Below are 21,518 nucleotides of genomic sequence, written 5' to 3'. Positions count from 1 at the left end.
GACCTGTTTGAGACTTTGAGGGATGACTCCAGACGGAAGCCCAGCTCTTTGCAGAAAAGAAAAGACAAGGCTCATTGGAAGAAGAGAAGGAGATTCATTTGGGTCTGGAGCCAAAGCTAAGTATAGAAGAGCAGAAGCTGACAAGAGTAGAAATGACAATCTGAAGAGTAAAGCCTCTGCATAGGCAGTGTGTGTATGCAACACAGGCATCATGGAAGGATTTTTGAGAAGGGAGTATCAAAATCATAGCAGTGCTTTAAGGAAATAACCTGACAGCAGAGTGTCAATGGCTGGAAGGACACATCCCAGGGAGAAAGACTGAGGATAATTTTTCAGTAGTTCAGGCTGGAAGAGAGAAATGCAAGCATGCAGTGATGGCAGTTGATACGCAAAGAAAGAGACACATGGGAAAGATATGTCAAAGTAATAATTAGCAGGTTCTGGAAACTGACTTGGGTTTGGGGAAAGAATGAGGAGTTGGGAGAATGAAGGTAGAAGCAAAGCTAATTATCCCACCCCAGGTTCGAACCTGACGAACTGGAAGAGTGGTGGTGCCAAAAACAGGACCTGGGGTGTGAGACACTTTGAGAAATGCCCTCATTTAAAGAAGAGTGAAGGAAAGCCAGATCAGGAGGGAGGAAATGGGAAGTCCTAGGATAGAGACTTCCGGTGCAGATGCAAGGAAGATGAGAGAGGAGCTTCAAAAAAGAATTGATTGACATGCTAAAAGTTTCAAGATGACAGAGAGGAGACTGAGAAAAGCCTTTGCTAGTGTAAAGCTGTGGGTGACTTTAAAGAATGTGATTGAGAAAGAGAGATGGATTACCAGAGCTTCAGAGAGACAGGGAAGAGCCTGGGGGATTATCAAGTGCTTTTTTGATAAGTTTGGATGAAAATGGAAGGGAAAAGATAAGATGATAAATCAAGAGTAGACAGAGTTAAGGTAAGGATTGTTGTGGAAGTGTTTTTGCAGGAAGAGATATGACCATGTTTTCAGGCAAAAGGATTAAGGAGTAAATAGAAAGGGAGAGATTAAATAAGCTAGGCGAGGATAGTTACAAAGGAGGTGAGAGAGAGTCAGATCTTAAGAGTGCAAGTGCAGGAACTCCTTGTCAAGCAGCTACGAGGATCCAGCTGTGGTTCACAGTGGATATACGTCTTCAGTAACCTTTTGGGGCCTTGCCCATCAGCCACAGAAAGAGCAGGGAAAATGGATTGGTAGATCCCCTAGGACCAGAAGTTGCTAGTGGCACAGTGGAAAGTCAAGAAAGAAAGATAAGACGGAAAGTTGGCAAAGAGAATATTTAGGTATCTATCTATAGCATCTGGGTTTGATAGGAAGGTTAGAGTAGCTTGAAGTAGCTGGAGGCTAGGAAAGGAGGCTAGGAAGAACTGGGGCTCTCAATAAAGGCAGACATCCCATGGAAGTGGGAAAGAAGAGGTCAAAGGGTGTGCTCCCACTCCAAAAAATTCAAATTTAGAATTGCCCGTTTCAACATTAGAGTAGTTGCAGATGGTGACATTTTGGCAACACATGGTGATTTGCTAATGTGGGATGAAACTCACTGGCATTGAAGAGCTCAAGGAAGTGAGAGACGAAAGTCTTGACAGTGAAGATGCAGAAATCACAGAGAATTATTGCAGAGTGAAGAATAAAAGCATGAGCCAGGGGCCAGTCTTCAAAGAACAGCAGAAGAGCGAGGGGTGATGGGTAAGTGTGAGAGGCCTGGAGGGGTAACAGGGATGGGGGAGGATTTGTGCCTGGGGGCAAGGTGTGATGACCAGGATGGGACAACCAGGAAGGCAGAAGGGGATCTTGAGGCAGAGGCTCCTGAGAAGGGAAGAGGCCTTTAAGCCAGGCCTTCCTTGTGTATGATGGTGGTGCACAGAAATGCCTCAGGGGAAACAATCTGGTGTGGAGATCCAGGAAGACCTGCACCGTAGGGGCTGTCACTGCATCACAGTAATGTGTCCTGGATGGTGAGGTGATTCCCCTCAGTGACATCTTTGAAGAGACATGGTCTCTGTTTGTTTATTCACTTTTCCATCCGAGATGTTGAGTGGCATGGCTGGGAGTGAGTCTGAGACAAAGACGATCCCTTACCTAATAGGAAAGTCAGGGCTTAGAGAGATTTAGCCAAAGCTTCCTCTGCTATCTCTATAACTAAAAAAAAAAAAAAAAAAAAAAAAATTTCTTCAGTGCATTTTCAACTCATGCATTGTATTCTCAACCCATGCTGGTTTATTGCTAAAACTCCATCAACTAAACCAACCAACCAAACAAAACAGTGCTTAAACTTAGATACAGAAAGCCTAAGTTTACTTTTTAAAAACAAGTTCTCCTTTATATCATCCAAATAAAACTGAAATTTCTTTTCAATAGTTTCTTTTTCAAACTTCCTAAGATGTATACCTTTTTAAAGCTAGTCGTCTTTGAGAAATTTTTAGATATACTCATTGAAGTTTTACAGGTTCTCTTGTGAACTATATCAAAAAGCACTCGGAGTAGAGGATGACAGCTGAGCTGTCAGTAAACATGCAGGACACCGGAAAATACTGCATCTGAGGACACAAGGTTTCATTTCACAAGGAAGAAGTGAGCAAGCCTGAGACGGAGCCAAGGATGGTCCTGCACTTCATCAAGGATTGAAGATAATTATGATCTGGCCAAGAGTTTTTTCCTAATAACCTTTTTCCTACCACAACCGGCAGGTGGAAGATGTGAAAAGAATGTGTTTAATCTATGACTCAAAATGTCTCTATTTTTTAAAATAATATTTTAGTGACTTTTCTTTTTTCCTTTTCAAAAGACAAACTATAAAGAAAAACAAGTATCTGCATAACCTGCCATACAGGTTAAAGTATTGATATTTTGCCATTTTTGGTTCTTCTTTTAGACCAAAGGCTTAGAATAAAATGGAAACTCTCTTTTATTCCCTACTTAGTCCTATTCCGTACCTTCCTTCTTCTGGACTACATTATGTATTTTTTTCGTTATATATCATCGTGTATATATTTTTCTGCAACTGGCTGTTTTTCGTTCTGGCTTTTTTTTCACTTTTAAAACAATTATCCATCTTTGTTGATACATATAGATCTAGTTCACTATTCCTGTAACAATACAAAAATTTTTTTATCAATTTCCCTACTGATGCATATATATGTTTCTTTGAATTCTAACTATTAATGATAAAGAATGATACAATCAAACACGCTTATATTTTCTCCTTGCATATATAGGCAAAAATTTCTCTAGAATAAATACATTGACCAGAATTTTGAACTATCCTGATTACTACCAAGTTGTTCTCCAAAGTAATTTACCCAGTAACACTCACTCGGCAGTGTGAGAATTCCTAACTCCCCTCAAAACACTCAGCAGTGTATGAGGATTCCTAGTTCTCCAAAACACTTGGAGTCTTTCTTGCTTTCTTTTGCTTGCTTTCCTTCCTTCCTTCCTTTCTTCTATTTTTCCTAACATCTTTATTTTCCAGGGAGGCATATGATAGTGGTCTTACTTACTGTGAACATTTTTCTCGTTCCCAGGAACAGTTCTACTAATATTTCTCATGTGCTCCCTCTTTGACAGGCTTGTGTTATGGAAGACACATTTCCCTTTTATCTCTCGATGAAATAATGAAAATCATAGAACTCCTTAGTTCCCTTTTAGGGCTCTGTCTTCAGTGACAAATGTGACGTTAGTAGTTGGCAAAGAGAAAACAGCTAATGGAACAAGACAAGCCTCACCTCTAACGTAGGTGGAGCCAACGCTGGTGGGACTGCGCCTCCCTTACAGCTCCTGCAGAAAGAGCCACGTGTTGGTGGTGAGTGATCTTTGAGCCTCTGACAGATCGCATTTGCTCTGTGATGAGTCGCTATTCCTCCCAAGTCAGGAATTATTCTTCTCAGGAAAACATCCAAACTTCCACATGGAGCCGTTAGGCATGTTATTTTTTCCCCTCCAAATAATGGAATTAATAACGAATTCATTTCAAAAGTAAAACAAGAAACAAAAAAGGCTTTATGTTTACCTGCTTATCTGGCACTAAGAGCTTTAGAAAGCAGAGTGCACTGACTGACCAGACCGTTCCTTAAACATAAATCCTTCTATGTCTTTGATATTAAAAAGAAATATTGCAAGTCACATCAATTAAAAATATAACAAATTTCAAAATTAGAGAGAAATCTAACCACACAAAGATATTGATATTTTCTGATCTCTTCCTAGCAAAGTGCCACCCATCCCCTTTGTTGAAGGGTTCGCTACAGCTGATGGATAGTAAGATATTTCTGGATGGTTGTCTATGCAGCTAGAATGCCTGAAAATACTGCTGTAAAGACCTATGAACGCCTGAAATACGTGCCCTTCGCTTATCAAGGTCTTCTCACCTCCAAGGGACCTGTTTGAGTGAGTCCGGCCCTCGCACTTTACCCCAGCTGGGAGAGCCATGTCCAGCCCTGCACAGTCCCCCTTGGGGCTCTGTCTATACTTCTGCCCCAACTTGGGAAACTCTGTACCCTCCTAATTGTGCAGCTGAGGCAGTTTCATCGTTTACTTTGATAACCAACACGCTTCATTTATTCCCTGTTTTTATTTTACACACTCAGGGAACATATAAAACTAAGCAAAATATTGAAGAAAAGAGAGTTCTGCCACTGCAAATTCCCAGTACAATTTACCATATCCACAGATGATCACCTGACTTCTGTTAAAAGATCATTTTCAAAAAGGCAAAATCATCACTCTCATACGACTATAAAATAAACATGTGACCAAAATTTTATTTAACTCACTAATTAGTGAGTGGATGGTTAGATGATGAAGCTGTTCACAGAAAAATCTCAAGAGCAGATGTATTTATATGGACAATCAGGAATGCTGGACTGAATTTACTAATAGATGCAAAACTGGCTAATATCCTATAGAGCACTAAAATGCAATGTCTGGATAATCATTTCTACAAGGTGGAAATCAGTGGCATCTCCACTGGAGAAAATTAATTCGTATTCTATGGACAAGAATCATTTGCATTACTGTCAGTTTCCACATCTTTCAGATTTATAAAATAGTCAAAGATAATCAAAGGTGTAGACCCCTGGAGATTCAGCTCCTCACAAAGGATCTGCTAGTCAGCTCCACATCCTGTTGACAGGACACGCAGTCACCTTCTCCCACTTTAAAGTCTTTCACTACATTTCTTGACTATTCCATTTTCAATGGAAGTAATATCCATTAATGAGGAACAAAATTGAAACTCCATGAAAAAAATTCAAACTATCGGTTTAATAAATATCTTTGTCCTATTGCAGATATATGCATGTATTAAGTTACAATTAATTGCAAAAACTAGATATTCAGACTCATGCACATTTAGATTATCTTTATAGACGTTAGATTATGAGTCTCTGTTACTGTCGCTTCTACTCCAATCAGACAGCCTCAGCTGGGGCTTCCCAGCCAAATATAGCCTCATCCATACACGAAGTGACCTTTTGGTTCAGAGGAACCAAGAGAAGTGGCCAGGATACACACTCTAAAAAGTCGACTAGTAACACTGTGATGCAAGTGTTCAAACCCGTTAAATGAAAAATGATTACGTCATGTTAAAAATGTTGTCAATCCAAGCAAAATGCAGAAGCTAATTTCTGTGTTGTCACAGCAGCACTGTGGCATGGCCCTTGATCCCCTTCTACCCTTTGATTTTTAGAAAACACAGATTTGATTTATCAGGGAGCGTAGCAAAGACCTGAGGGAGTCAGGCTTCTAGACTTTGCTAGAAGAAACTTCTAGCAGTTTCTAGAAGAAACTACTTCTAGAGGAAATGTGGCTCTGGGTAGTCATTCTCCTCCCATCCCTCACCCTGCTGTTTTCTAAGGGTTGCTGGGTCTTTGTGCTTCTTCCCACCTCTCCCTGCTGTCTTTACCTCCCCTTCCTATTCCCCTCCCACTCTCCTCCCTCCCCTTTCCTCCCCACTCTCCCATTTGGCACGCCCTGCTTCCTCCCCTCTCTCTTCTCACCTCCACCACCGTTTTCCTTCACTCTTACAAATTTCACTCCTCCTTCCTGTTGGCTTGTCTAAAGCTTCATTTTCTGAACGGAGGTCATTTCCTACTCATAATATAGTCCCTACGAGAACAAGAACATACAACACACAACAAATCGTGGCGTTTAGATAAATATTAAACAACAGCATGGCAATATCGCCTGTGAAATTGCTCCACTCTGTCTGCCAGAGTTTAAACTCTAAAACCACAACAGCAAGCTTATGTTTTCCTCTGGGTCATTTGTTTCCCTTTTTCCAAAAAGGAGAATAACTGTAATTAATAATGCTTCTGCCGCTAACACTAAACTTACACAGATCACCCCCTCCTGGGTCCTAGGGCTAGGAATGTAACGCTGAAATAGACGCACTCCGTGACTTTACAGAGTCTTCGGCAGGGGGCGGGGGACAAGTGGGCTGATCTTCACCGCTTTGAGTTTTGAGTATCACGAGAGAGATAAGCACGGTTTGCTAAGGAGGAACACCAAAAGGGGCGTTTTGAAGAAGATGTGTGTGTCCCTGTGGCTTTTCTAGTTGGCTGCATATTTTCAATCTGTGTCATGTTGAGATTTACTGATTTATAGGACTGTGAGGAAAAATAGTGAGAGGGGAGATGATGTTTGGTTCTTTTGAATTTGTACATTCACATAAGCATGGGAATCATAGGATGAAGATTGCATTTGTGAGAGATTGCTCTGCTACAGGAAGGGAATGGATTGGAGGTGAGCCGAAATCAGCCAGGAGACCACTGGGGTGATTTTACCTCAGTATGTGTTTGTGGTCCGTGCCTGCTCACACCCACAATCCAGCATTTCTCTCCCTTGCACCAGCTTCTGAGTGCCCTACTGTTCAAGGGTTGACCGTCACCCCACAGAACAAAATGGCCATAGTCCAGGCCTCTTGAGAACTCAGTTGATTAAAACCAACACACCTATCCTTCCAACCTTCTTCCTCTAGCCGGGACTGGCTTCACGGATGTACCACCCGCACAACTGCATAGAGTCCCGTACTCAGAAGGGCCCCTTCACTTGGTTTAATGTTTTGCTGTCACCTTCTTGAGATCCTAAATCTTTGAATGAGTGGACTTACATTTTCATTTTCCACTGAGCCCCACAAATTATATAGAGGGTCCTGCTTCCAGCAATCTATGAATGGTAGCCTTCAGATAGTTCTTTAAACCCTAGGGCAAATGGTCTGAGGACTTTAGGAGTTATTCCGAGATTAGACACAGAGCATCTTCAGTGTTTTCAAAGACAGAGCCAAGAGGGTCTTGCCCTAAGCTGGCGAACAGACTCTTCTCAGGCCTGTTTTGACCTGCCTCTCACCAGCGGCTCTGTAGCAAGACATCTGGACTGTGGCCAGAGAATGCTTCAGCTCAGTGGAAGAGGATGAGGGCAATCTTGACTTTTGCAGAGTTAAACACTTGGAGAAACTTGAGGAAGAAAGCACTCGATGGAAGGCAAAGCTCGCTGGCCCATCACCTCCCAGTCTGCTGCCCTGCTCATGCTCCTTTTCAAGGTTCTTAGCATGTTTATTCTCTTCTTTCCAGTGGCCAAAGGACAAGTTTAAATTTCTTATTTCCTCTAGGGAGCCTGGAGAGAGGCAACAGGCACCAAATACAGGAAATCATGTGGAGAGGATCTCTTACTTATTACAGTTCCCATATTACTTCCCTTCCTCCAGCCTCCGCCCCCACCTCCAGCCACCCTGTGTCTCCCAGCTTTTTCCTGCAGCAGAGAACAGAAGGCACTTCACCTCTGCTCCCTAAGGTCGGTGTGAGCCCCGAGGATCTGAAGTCTGGTCTCACGAAACCCCACCCTCCTGTAGCTGTGTGATTGAATGGGAGGTCACTGAGCTACGTCTCACATAAGAGGTTCTTGGGAAGATCTCCAGCACAGGGTTAAACTTCAGGAGCCTGCACACCACAGAAGAGAAAGGTAGGTCCTTGCGTTATTTTGTTTTGTCTTGTTAAATGTGAATCCAGCTGCTCTGAAGAAGATGTGTGCGTCCATGTGGCTTTTCTAGTTGGTTGCATGTTTTCAACTCATGTCGTGTTGAGATTTACCGATTTATAGGACTGTGAGGAAAAAGAATGAGAGGGGAGATGACATTTGGGCTTTTTGAATTTGTACATCTTTGGATAAAGAATGCCAACCAGCATGGGACATACAATATGAGCTGATTCTTATTGTCTTTGGAGGGAAAATCTTATTAGAAGTTGCATTTTTGGGCTTCTGCAGAAAGGAAAATTTACCCCCTGCTATTTCTTTTCAACGCTGTAGACCCCTACCACGATTTATTTATTTATTTTTACTCCTTTCTGAGTTTTTCCTTTCAGTTAAAGATGTACTAGAGTTGACAGAGGATTTTCTAACAGGAATAGAAATAAACGTTTCTAATATAAGGTACCGATGAGTTGTAAATAAATGAACAAGCACTTTGTCCAGGATCTGGTCGACGTCCATGTTATTTTCCAGAATTTTCTATGAAACAATTGCTCTCCCTGAAGTTTCCTGAAATTAGATTGCAAGTAGTGACAATGTATGTCAAGTGATGACTGAGCAGACTGATTTAATTTACTCCGTTGTGATAATTGTCTGTTGGGATGATGGTCATTCCCTAGCAAGTTGCTGGTTTTGGTCGCTATTGGGGCTCAAGATGATGTGTTGACTGAGACCTGGAGAGGGATCAAGTCTTGTTCAAATAATACTACAAATGTCTCTGAATTTTTTTTCTTGCCTCTTATGTTTTTATTGTTTTGTTTTTGTCCTCACAACCAGCCTTTCTTCTAGGAGAAATGTTTTCTTGTGACTTCATAGAATATCAGCCAACTTACACCTATTTGTTGAACATTGGCTATTCTTCCCTTGCTTATTTAGTTTAGATTCTCAAAACTTCTTGCCACGTATGTTCTTTTACCTCAGCACAGTCTCCTTTCATTTCATCCTTCACAATCTGCTATAGGGCTCTTGGGAAAATGCAATTCTAATAATGTTGCTCTCCTCAGTGAAATATTGCCATTGCGCCTCATTGCTTACAGCCTTGCTGCCTAAAGGATAGTCCTGGAATCAGCTGCATCAGGTGTGTTGACAGCTTGTTAGAGAAGCAAATTCTCCAACCTCTCCCCAGACTTACTGAACCTCCATTTAACCGGGTCTTTGGGTGATTCATACACATTAAAGTTTGAGAAGCCCCGACTTAATGAGGGTAGACAAGACCTTCAAGTCTGCTCCTTATCATCCTGTCCAGCCTCACCTCTCACCACCTGACTTTCCAGCTGTACCGAATACCCTCTACTTCCCTAATATGTGGGAGCTTTAATGCTTACCGGTGTCTCTATGTGCTGTTCTCCCTGTCCGGGATACCTCCATTCATCTCCTCCTTCCAACTACCTTTGCAGCCTGATTTGCTCCCCCTCTGCCCCACTCATCCAGTCCACCTCAGACTAAGTACCCTTCAAGTCTGTGATTTTATGGCACTTGGTGAAATTCTTCTGTCATAGCCCTTAGTACATTAAATGATGGTTTCTATGGTTATTTTCATCCTTGAGGAGTTATTGGTGTTTGATTTCTGAATCCATAGTGCTTGAAACAATGCTGGGCATGTAGCTTGTGCTCAATCAATATTTGTTGAATTTATGAATGAATAGGTATATTGTCTGAAGAACCCAAATTAATTACCAGATTGAGTTCTATAGTTTGGAGATATCCAAGTAGATTGCCAATCCCTATAACATTTCTCACACTCTCCTTATGAGACTTTGTTGGGTTCATTTTTTCACCAAATATTTTGAATATCTACTCTGTGACATAGCTTTTAGAATCTATTTCTTTAAGTCTTTGTGGATAGCCTCTCCCAGTGTATGCCCCTCCTTCTCTACCACTTCGAGTCAGAGACTTACTCACTTTTCAGCAAATACATACTGAGCACCTTCCACATACCGGGCACTGTGCTACACGCTAGGAGTAGAAACGCAAATGACACAGAGGTGAGTATTGTCCCCATGCACCTCCCATATAGGGGACCCACTCTTTATTATCCTCCAGCCTGTTTCTCCCCAAAAAGCAGTAAGGAAAACTGAAAAGTCTAATCTCTAATAAATGTTGGCACATCCAAGTAAATACATCAGAAGCTTGAAGGCAGTGTGATTGAGTAGAAAGCAAGCTGGGCTGTGCTTCGGGGTCTGGATTTAGTCTTGTACCTGCAACTCACTTGCCATGCAAACTTGGGCAAATCCACATCCATTCTCTGAACCTTGATTTTCTCAAGTGGTGAACAAGACAGAGAGCTACAAGGAAGAGAAGCCCCTGCCTTCATGAGTGCACGATATGAATGCGTATCTTCACAAGAAGACGATATCCAGGGAGCCTCTGCCCTCCCCTTGTCTCATGCTGCATGCTTATCTGAAGGGAAGTGCTCGTAGTTCTCTGAGTCAACCTGCAAAGAGATCTTAAAGGAGTCATTTTATTTCTATGCCCATGTGCTCAGCCATAGACATTAATGTTGTCCTTTGCTACCTTCCATCGAGCACAGTCTGACAATGGCTCCCAGGGAGCCGTGCCCTGCAGCTTAGAGGAATCTACTCGGCATTAGTTGTTGGGTGTGGAGCTGGTTTGAAGTAAGGCAGCTAAGGAGGGAGGCAGTGTCATCCTCAGGCAATCTCTGCTTTTGGAAGGCAGACAGGAGATGGGAAAGAAGGAGCTCTACCAAGTGGTGCAGGAAAAATCTAGAAGCCTGTAGACATAGAGCCAGCCATTACACTGACCCTCACCATGGCACGGTTACAAGGACTCCCTTTCTGACTACATATGGGTTTTCTCTTTTCCCACCTAAAGATTTGTGACTTACCCGGATTTCACATGGGATATATGTTGAGGCAGGCCACAGTACCTTGTCCCCAGGCTTTGCATGGCGTGTGCGGACAGTTGGAAGAAAATAAATACTTTCTATTTGTTCTTCAGACATAACCACCAGACTCAGTCTGAAACGAACTGTTTAGGCTCTCTCAAGCAACCACTCTTTCCCTTTCTGAACCTCTTATCTTGCTCCCTCATCATCTGAAGTTTCCAAATGAGATGCCTCCTGGACCTCCCGAATTCCTCTTGCTGCCTGTTGCTCGTGCATCTCTTTGCCTCCATGCTTCCTGCACGTCCACCTTGTCTACAGGGACCTTTGAGCAGCCCAAGTGTTTCTGCTGGTCATTTCCTAACCTCTCAAGTTAACATTAGTCTCTATTAGTAAGCACAAGTTGTAGCAACAAAAGGGATGTTGACTTTCTTGGGATGTTTCTAAGAGCCTGCCACAGATCTCAGAATGTATCTGACATCAGTCTTGGCTCTACCTGGCTCCACATTTCTTTTTTAATCAGATGCATGTGGTGGGCTAGAAAGAGATGGACCTGGTTTTGAATCCTCCATCTCCCATTTCCTTTCAGAAGTGGTCTTATCTTATATCTTGCCAAGTTTTAGTTTTGTTTCTGAAAATGCAGATACTATTTAGCACACAAGGTTACAGAGAAGATTAATTAGCTAAAATACCTAATATGTTGTCTCAAGAAATACATCAGATCTTTAAAAAGGAGGCTAGCCAAGATGGTGAAAATGAGAAAATTGTCATTTGCAGAATAGTTGAAAGAACCAGGGGATATTTGAAGTAAGAAGTCATTCTTGCAGCACGTGAAGGCTGCTTTCAAATATTTAAAGGCTGCTCTATGAGGGAAAAGAGGTCACCAGAGGACCAACAAGTGGCAATTACAGGGTAACAGGTTTTAGCTCAATGTGTGGAAGGATTTACCCACCATCAGAATTGTCTAAAGCTGGGTGAGCTGCCTTGTGGCGTAGTGAACACCCTGTCCCGGGCAGCGTGCCAGCACCCTGGAAGACCATGACCTGAGTGTTCCCAAAGGGATGCCCGTGCTGGGTGGAGTCCGGGCGATGACCTCAAGGTCCTTCCCGCTCAAAGCTCCAAAAGTCTGGTGATCTCAGGGTCCCAGCCTGAGCCACCAAATGATGGTCTGCGAAAAAAGTCATCCACTCGGAGAGTGATCGTAGCTGCCTCTTTACTAGCTAGCCCTACCTATTTCCTGGGCTCATTTTAAAATAGGGTCTTTGAAACAACAATAGAGTTAGGTTGGACTTCCAGGAAAAAGCAAAACAGAAATGAGAACAATGAGGTGGGAAAATTCACTCCAAAGTGCTCTTCTTAGGTGACTCTTTAACTATATCGTAGGTCACTTCTTGCACCGACAACACATTCCTATTTGATGGAAAATTGCCACATTTTGGTACATCTTCAGCCAAATTAGGGTCAGGCAACTAACAGCAAGACTCAGAGCTTTGTCCCTGATTTCTGCTCTGTCCGTAAAATGGAAACACGACTGTATGGATACATATTCTTAGCCATTCAGAAATCTAATTTTAAATAGTGCAAAAGAAACGGTTCTACCATCCTCTAAATCATGGGAATGATGAGTGGGATTTTTTACTTTTGGGGAGAGAAGAGAGCTGGCTGGAGCTGTCTGCCTGCTCTGAGTCAGTTTCATCAGTCATTGTTTTCCACCCACCTTTCCTTTTCTGCTAAATGAGGCATGTTAATAATAGCTCTTGGCCATCTGAGGACCTGGAGATTTCTAGAGAAGGGAGAATTCAGCTTGGGTGGGTCCCACATGCATCATCCACTGCTCCAGGCTGCCCAAGGTTCTTTGCTGATCCTTCATCCCGCGAGGACTTGGAAGAACTGGGTGGTCTTGCCGTTTTGGACCGTCACATCTTTCTGCAGTTGATTGAGCAGCATCTTAGCTTGCCTTTGCCTTCTTCAATCTTTTTCTGAAATCCCGGGGCAAGCAAAGCTGTAGTCTTTTCAATAGAAACGGGTCTCAGCAAGTGCTACGTTTTGTCAAATCAAAGCAAAACCATAATATGTTTTGTTCTCCAGATTTAACTAGGCTTGCTTTCTTAAAAACAAAAATTAAAAATAAAAAAGTCCCTTTGAAATATAATCAACTGTTCAGGGAAAAATCTTAGAAACCCGTGCAGACTAGCATGTTTATTTTTAGATGCACATGGGCCAGCCCAGCATAGCAAAGCAACTGCCTAATGTCCAAACTACGGCCCTGGGAATTTCCTCTAACAAGCCCGTGTTTCCGCCCATTGTTACAGTACAAAGGGCAGAAGGAGGCCGAGTGGAAGGCTCATGGTAACCCCGCCTAGAGTGAAATCTGGAGCCTGTCATTCCCTCAGTCTACACGGTCCTGAGTGCTGGGGTCAAGATGGAGTTCACCTGCCAGCTCTGGGCAGATGCAAATGAGCAGTCATGTATGATTATTTCATCTAAAAATATCCCAGAGACCAGTGATGGCATTTCAGAAATAAAGGCTCAGCTTTCTATTTGTGGTTGAGGATCTGACCCTCATCTGTGCGGTGGAGCGGATTCTGGTCTAGCACAGAGACGGGGATGTCGTTCAAAGATCTTGGGCTAGATTACAGTTAATAAAGGGGTTTTAAGTATACTATAATAAAAAAAGCATAAATGCATGTACACAGTCCCAACACACACACACACAGTCACACACATACACACACTCGCACACACACAAATACATGTGAGAACAAGTGTCAGACACCTGAATCATCCAGATTTTTGCTATTACCCTGGGCCAGGTTCTGATCCTTGATTTATTCATCTAGGAAATGGATGCAACAGACCTCACATCCTATTAGTCTGGACGTGATAAGGTACAATATTACAAGGAAACTGACCCAAACGAGGCTCTTGCTTAAGGTTTTGCATTTTGGTCCTAAATATGCTTTGAACTCCTTAGAAGAAATTACTGTAAAAATATTTACCTTCAAGTATCCAGGGGTTTTTGTTATTGTTTTTGGGTTTGCTTTTTGTTTTGTTTTGGGTTTTGTTGCCGTTACAGAGAAAGAAGCCTAATTTGCTACTTGATTGGCGTGTTTGACGAGCAGAATTTCCCAGGCCTTTGCTCAGCTCTGCCCGCTCCTGGGGACGGGCACTGCATTGTTACTCAAGGGTACAATGCTCTGGTAGTGTCTGGGCGTCACTAGGGAAGGTGAGGAGGAGGGTCTCAGGTCTGCATACAGCAGTCCACACCCGGCCTGTGCATTCCAGCGGCCCCATATGAGGATGCGGCCCCCGCACAGTCACCGACTGCAGGCGCAGGAGACCTGCATGTACACCCACCGGCCCTGAGCAGGCACAGGATGGTGGGGCTCTGCCGGCAGGTGCAGGTCCAGCCCCCACCCAGGTCTGCAGACACAGGAAAAGGTGTCCTAGCCCTTTGGTGAAAATGGGAGAATGTTAGTAAAAACGCCTTTATGGATTGTTTTGTTTGCAAGTGTTTATTATCAGACACCCCTCAGGGGTTCACAGGGCAGGTTGCGAATGTCCGAAGTAGAGCCTGGGAATTTCCTTCCACAAAGGCTGCGCTTCCTCTCTTTGTTACTCCTCAAAGAACAAGTAGAAGCATTACTAGAGATCCTTACTTAACCCTTTCTACTGGTCACGGCTCCTGTGTCCCCATATCGCAGAAAAATCACACTTCCAGCCTTCTAAGGAGCAGAAAGATTTCAGACTTGGCTTGCGTGTGTGTGCACCTGCAGGTTTGCGTGCGTGTGTGCTTGTGTGCATGTGTGTGTGTTGGGGAAGAAGAAACAGGCAATAAAGCAGAAAACATTTCATGTTAGAAGTTTTTCATTCACTATCATATCATGTCCCCTATCATTGTTCAGACCACGTGAAATTTCTTCTTTCTTTATTATCATATGTGTTCCTACTAAAAACGTTGACCCAAAATTTCAGTTCCCTGTGCCCAGGGCAGGACTCTTCTAGAATTACAGTTGTGTTCCCCTTTGGAGTCCGGTTATTGACTAAAGCAAGAGTATGATGAGTTGAGACATCTTTCAATCAACCAAGCGTTATTTATTGAGCATATGCTACATACCTGAAGTCTACTCGGCACCAAAGGAAAGCAGAAGTTCTGCCTCCAAGAATCTTCCAGGACCTATGATATATTTAGAGATATACACAGGCACACACACTCTTGCATTGTAACTGAGAGTGCAAAGGAGCCGGATAACTGTAAAGATGAAACCCAGGAAAGATCAGAGGGGGGACAGGAACCCTCTCACAACCTGAGACTCTTAATATCCCCCTCGACGCTTTCATGGTCTCTCCACTGTCCTCAAGTCTCCAGAAACTAGCAAGGTCTGGCACACACATGCACATACATGTATACACACACGCACACATCCACATGCACACACACATGTACACACAGGCACACACGCCCATATACACACACATGCACACACATGCCAACACACATATACACATGCACACACTGTATACACACATGCACATACATGTATGCACACGTCCACACATGCACATACAGATGTACACACATGCGCACACACCTCACTCTCAGGAGACAGCTTTGCCTTCTCCGAGGAAATAACTCCCTAGGCCTCTCACCACCACCTCCACGAGAGTGTCTGCTTCCACACCCAGCTCTTCCTCGTCCTTGCCTGTCTCAGGGGAAGAGGCAGCCCTTCCCTGCATCCAGAGCTCAGCTCTCCTCCCGCCCTCCCGATGGCCTCACTGCACTCCTCTCCGATTGGCTCTTTCCCATTATCACTTAGTTCTGCTGAGGTCCTTCTCATCTCTAAACAATACGAGCATCAGCTCTTCCCCAGCCCCACAGCTTCCGTCTTCCTTTTCTCCTCACCATGAAATGCTTGAAAGAATTACGGATGTTCATGACATCCCCAACTGTTCATCCAGCAAAGCGCTCTGTCCTGCTTCCTGGTCTGCCCTCCCCGGTGTGGCTTAGTAAATGCTCTTGGCAGCATTCTCTGTGGCCTCTATGTCCCCAAACCCATGTCACTTCATTGCTGACAGCATTTGACATTGTTGACTACTGCCTCCTCTGGTCCTGTCCCTGCCTCCTGGACACCGCAGTCTCCTGGCTTTCCTCCTACTTCTCTGGCTGCAACTTCTCAGTTTTCTTGGCATGCTCTTTTCCCTCTGTTGTTCCCTCAACTTCTCGAAGCCATGACCTGGATCACCTTCTCTCCTCCAGCTACATCACCTCCCTGCTGTTGTTTATCCCTCTGTCTAGAGTCCTCTTTTCTCCCTTCTCTGTCAAGTAAACTCTTGCTCCTCCAAAGCCCATTTTAAATGCCACCGGATTCCTTCCTTCTCCCACCCGTGTGCAGAGCTGACCTCTCTTCTAAGCATCCTCACAGCACCTTTCCACGGCTCCATCACAGCACCTTTTGTATTCTCAGTAACTCTTCCATGTGCTTCTTTCCTAGGATGTGAGGATGCCATGTTATTCACCTTTTTAGTCCCAGCCCCTAGCATAGTTCCTGGCACATTAGGTTTTCAATAAATGTTTAATAAAGAGTTGGGAATATAAAAGTGTCCTTTGACAGACATTTTGGTGAACTTATCCTTGAGCCTAAATAACGTCTTTGCTATTTTGGTAAACATCTTCCTCTATTTCATATGTGGGACGCCTCCACAGCATGGCTTGATGAGCAGTGTTCAGGTCACTCCCAGGATCAGAAGCCATGAACACTGAGCTGCTGAAACAGAGCATGCAAACTTTACCGCTATATGACCAGGCCAGCCCCTAATATAATTTTTTAAGTTAAACGATTCACATTTAGGCTGCTAACAATATTTCACCTTTTCTCAAGTTCAAAATCACAATTCTTAGCACTTCCTGTTTGAGTTTTCAATCCCTGTTTAAAAGCAGAAACAAATGACAACTTGGACTTGATGCTGAATTTAAATTTCCCCTCAGGGAGAATTCTGAATCTGTCATGAATGACGCTGTATATTTGTGCCCCTGAATGGGGGTTGCTGTGGTGGAATAGAGCTAATATTGTGTCAAGGTTGCCACTTCACTGTGGAGCTGGCATTGCACAAACTTTCTGTGGCTGAACTTTCAGATCTTCTGCAGCCACAGAGATTGATCTGCCAAGTTGTCTGAAAGAGAACCATGGGGACTACAGGAGGATGAGCCTGAACCCTGAGTCAGTGCAGAAACCACCCAACCTCCTGACTCCCAGGAGCGTGTAGGGTAGGGATGGGTCTCAGAGGACAGGGCCAGAGGCTCACTCAACTCTGGATGGTGGATTGTATGTGGCATCCCCTGCTGGTCTATGTGGAGAAAACACGTGAAACATTATTATTTTGAAAAATCTCATCCTTTTAAAATCTCTATTTTGGGTTTTAGTAACAATGTATATAAAATATTAGTATAAGAGAACTGTAAATGACATGAAATACAGGAGATACAAAGTGTGGTTTGTCCAAGGGGGTCCAGAGATCACCAGTAGACTGATTAGCTGGAGTGTTGGTCAAAATGCACATGGCCAGGCTTTGCCTGGACCCAACAAATGGTACCCTTGTGTATGGGAAGGGGTCATGGGGGCGAGGAAGGGGGCGGTGCTGCAGAGCCCACATTCTTCCATCAGCACCTTACATGCTTCTTCCAAGGTCTGATACACGTTGAATTATGCATAAGCAACAATATTTAGAAAACATCTGCCAGCTTGTGTTTAGAAAAGTGTTTACACTGATGGCTTAAGGGGCCCCTCCCTGCATTCCTCTGGGGATAGGTTAATGACTTTGCCATCTGGGTTCATCTGTGCAGCAACATTCTTCCTGCCTAATTTGCAGTCTTTCTCTGGCCCTCACGTTTGGAAGAGAATGCGATACAGCCTTGTGCCATCCCTCACACCTCACACCTTCGTGTGTTTACTTTTTGTTTATGTCTTGGCAGTTTATCTTGCAGCACAATATAGTATAGTGGCAAGAGCTGAGTTTATGGTTCAGCAATTTGCTTGACCTCCAATCCACACAATCTTTAAATGAGGCTTGGCAAATTCTAAACCTTTCTAAGCCTCCTTCTCTCACATGGGAACAGATAATGAGTTCATTGATTGTTGTGAAAATTAAATGACATCGTGTATAAATCGTTTTTTTAAAAAGCACTTAGCACAGACCCTGTGAAGGAGTCGGTTCTCAGCAAGAGACAGCAATTAATAACAACAACAAAAGTATCATCTCCACCAACAACAATGAATAAACTTCGTGAGTTTGGGAAACCTGTGGATGATTTGTTTTTTACAGCACCTAAGATGGTGTTTTACACAAAGTAGGGGCTCAAAAACATTTGTCCAGTGGATGAATATGTGGTAATCCATTGGTGAAAAGAAGATTAGGATTTTTAAAATATAAATATGTAATCAAACTGCTAATGTAACTACACTTGTGACTAGAGACCAAATCTGGGCTACTCTTCATAAAACTCAAAGGACTTTGTGCAAAAAAGCATACTTTCCCACATGTTGTCTGTAAGTTTTCTTTATTTACTTTATCAGGCAATTCTGCCTATTGCTTGTCTCTTTAAATTTCATATCTGTTGTCAATTACTAAATCCAGGGTTTTTTTCTCTCTTTTTGCTTGAGATCCACCTTAAGTCAATAATTTCATAAATGACAATTTTCAAGAACATGTGGGCTTTATTTATTATAATGAATGATCCTTCAAAAATTAGACCTCCAGTTAAGGAATTGGCTAATACCTATTTCCTATTTCCTGATGTACCCTACAAACTTCTAACACACACACACACGCACACACACACACACACAGACTTCCAATGGTTATAAACGTAGGATTGTGTCATAGACTTGTAGAGTGCTGTATCAAAGAAAGAGAAAGAGAAAGGAAAAAGAAATATAGGCAGCCTAGAAAAGAAATAAGCAAGTTCGGAGGGAGAGAGAGAGAGACAAAGGATAAAAAGTGCCCCACGGTGAGGCTTCTAACTACAGAAGCATCTTCGGACCCTCTGCTCCTTTTTGTCACTAGCGTTGAGCATTGAGGCCTTAACACTCACCAGGCTCTGCTCTGAGCACTTGCTGTGGATTACCTCATTTACTGCACCCTACAACTGTGTGAGATAATTGTACCTCCTCTCCATTCTACAGATGAGGGAATTGAAGGACAGAATTAAGTAACTCACCCAAACATGCATAGCTAGTTAATGGCAGAACGAGGACGTAAACCCAGCAGTGTGGTGCCATGGCCCATGGTCTTAACCCCTTGGCACCTCTAATGATGTGCCACTTCAAGGATTCATCCGTAACAAGTGTTGATTGAGTGCCTGCCTACTCTGTGTCCTACACTGTGCTGAGTACAGAGAACAGAAGAGTAGACAGACAAGGTCCTGCCTTGGGGGTGAGGGTGTGGAATGGGGGGCTCATAGGACAGCAGAAAAACCCACAAATAGACCGTTATAATGCAGTTTGGTAAGTGTTTTGACAGAGGGAATTGAGGTGCGGAGGTGAACACACAACTAGAGAGATCAAAGGCAGCTTCTTGTAGGGAATGACCTTTACTTGGGCCTTGAAGGACAATGGGAGTTAGATGAGTGCAAATGGAGGAAGGAGGCAGTTCCGGGCAAAGGCTGGAGGACATGGTGCTTGCAGAGAACTAAGGGGGTTGAGAGAGTGGAGAGTAAGATGAGAAGAAAGTGGTAGAGAGAGGCGAGGCTGGGTGTGTATGCAGAAACCCTACTGGTTAAGGGTTTTAGCTGAAGGCAATTGTGCGTCTTTTTGGAAAAAGGAGAGAGAACCCATGGACTAATCCAACAGCTCATTTATCTGCCAGTGTTTCTCCAAAGGTGTGCAGAGCTTCTGATTCAACTGGCCTAGGCCTAGGCACCAGGCATCAGCATTTTTTCAATGAGAACCATAATAATAATAATAGATAATCATGTGATATCTCAGTGGTTATTAAACTTTCGTGTACTTCAGAATCACCTTTGGAGAGCTTGTTTAACACTGATTACTGGGCCCAGCCCCAGAGTCTTAGGTTCTGGAGGTGTGGCGGGGCTCAAGAATGTGCATTTCTAACAAGTTCCCAGGTGGTGCTCATACTGCTTGTCTGCAGCCCTATGTGGAGCGGAATCTCTAAAAGGGAAGCTAGGAAATTAGCCGAAATTATTAAGGGTATTTTAAGACACACTAAAACTTGAAAATCCCTGAGAGGAAGAATAATTAAATCTCTTATCTTCTTTGCTATAATGCTCCTTTAACTTTTAAATATTTCTATAGTTTAAGAAAATCGACCCCAAATATTCCCGATATTCTGGTTCATTTTGGTCTGTAAGTGGTCAAAACAGGGCGACTTGTAGGGTTTGGAATTTTGAAAACCAGCCCTTTGAAACTTTTGTTTGCAAAGCAGGAAGTCACTTGTCACCCAGAGCAAACACTTGAGTCATGAGGTTGCCCCTTTGGAGGGCTTTAGGGGTGTGACTTTTGAGCAAGTTTCTTCACATTTTAGAACAGTATGAATCTGAGCCTTTACAGAAAGGGCTATGAATGTGGAAATATGAGATCAGTGTCCTTGAGTGTGGCCAACTGGCTAAGGCCAACGTATATCCAAAGGGTTGTTTTTTTCTCCTTTATAGATAAGCAGGAAGAGGCTGGGAAACCCAAAGCCACCTGGAACAAGGGAGGAGTGAAAGGATGGATGGGGAAGAAAGGGTCCTGGGTGCTTCACATTTCCCTTTGCTCACAAAAAAAAAAAAAAAAAGAAAAAATAAACAAATCTACCTTTTTTATGTCATGGTCACAAACTGAATTTCTCACCAGAGATTTAGAAGAAAAAGATTCATGTGAAAAAAGGAAGGTATCCAAATTAACAATCTTTAACACAAGTGAGTGGTGAATCAAAGTGAGGCTCCCAGGAGTAGAAATAACCACAAATCATAAAAAGCCAAGCTCCTGTGAGGGTTTTATTACCAGTCCAGTAGCTTAAACTCCTTTATCTATAGTATTGAAATGCAAACGCCATTCCAAATCTCTGGAAGCACCTGGAAATCCTCATTCATCCAAAGTAGATTCGATTCCGTTAAATATCGCTGTTTCAAACAGAAGAAATGGGCTAAGTCTATGTTTTCAGATTGTTCAATACTACACAAGTTTTTGCTTTAGTTCATCGGTGAAATTAATTAGCGGAGCTCCCCAGTCCAGATCCTCACAATAAAATTCAGCCTTTACTGAAAGTCACTTTTGAGCTTGGAAACAATGAGTTCGAAGGGAAGTTGCTAAAAATAATTGGAATTAACAGTGATTGTATGAAAAGGATATAACCAGAAAACTACTTTCATTGAATCCAAGAAACAATAAACTTTTATTAACTTGCTCTTTCCTCTCATTTGTTTAATTTTCACATAGGGATTTTAGTTACATCCCACAGATGCACCCGTTTGTTGTTTATTTAGTGACTTTGCACCTCCACAAGCTCGTTGGGCAGCCAGAGCGCTCCCATTTCCTGAAGTCTCCTCCACGCCTTTGCACTCACTTTGGTTCTAACCCCAGCTTAGCCCTGCTCGGACTCAAGACTCCTACGCGTGGAAAAGAATCCCTAATCAAA

General features: G+C 43.1%; 1 protein-coding gene across 8 annotated transcripts in view; it reads left to right on the top strand.

Moving 5' to 3' along the window:
* Positions 1-7,418: 7,418 nt before the first annotated feature.
* Positions 7,419-21,518, top strand: part of ADGRF5 (adhesion G protein-coupled receptor F5) — a 101,315-nt gene continuing 87,215 nt past the window's right edge. For 3 of the 8 annotated variants that reach the window (XM_014734476.3, XM_070245656.1, XM_005603979.4), the window contains exon 1: positions 7,444-7,978. The gene's annotated coding sequence lies outside the window, so the exon portion shown is untranslated. Of the gene's footprint in view, positions 7,979-21,518 lie in introns of all 8 variants that reach the window. The other 5 variants (XM_005603980.4, XM_070245652.1, XM_014734474.3 and 2 more) reach the window with 3 other exon arrangements.

Source organism: Equus caballus, chromosome 20 (assembly GCF_041296265.1).
Source record: "Equus caballus isolate H_3958 breed thoroughbred chromosome 20, TB-T2T, whole genome shotgun sequence".
NCBI classification, from domain to species: domain Eukaryota; kingdom Metazoa; phylum Chordata; class Mammalia; order Perissodactyla; family Equidae; genus Equus; species Equus caballus.
This window is presented reverse-complemented; position numbering and strand designations above follow the sequence as displayed.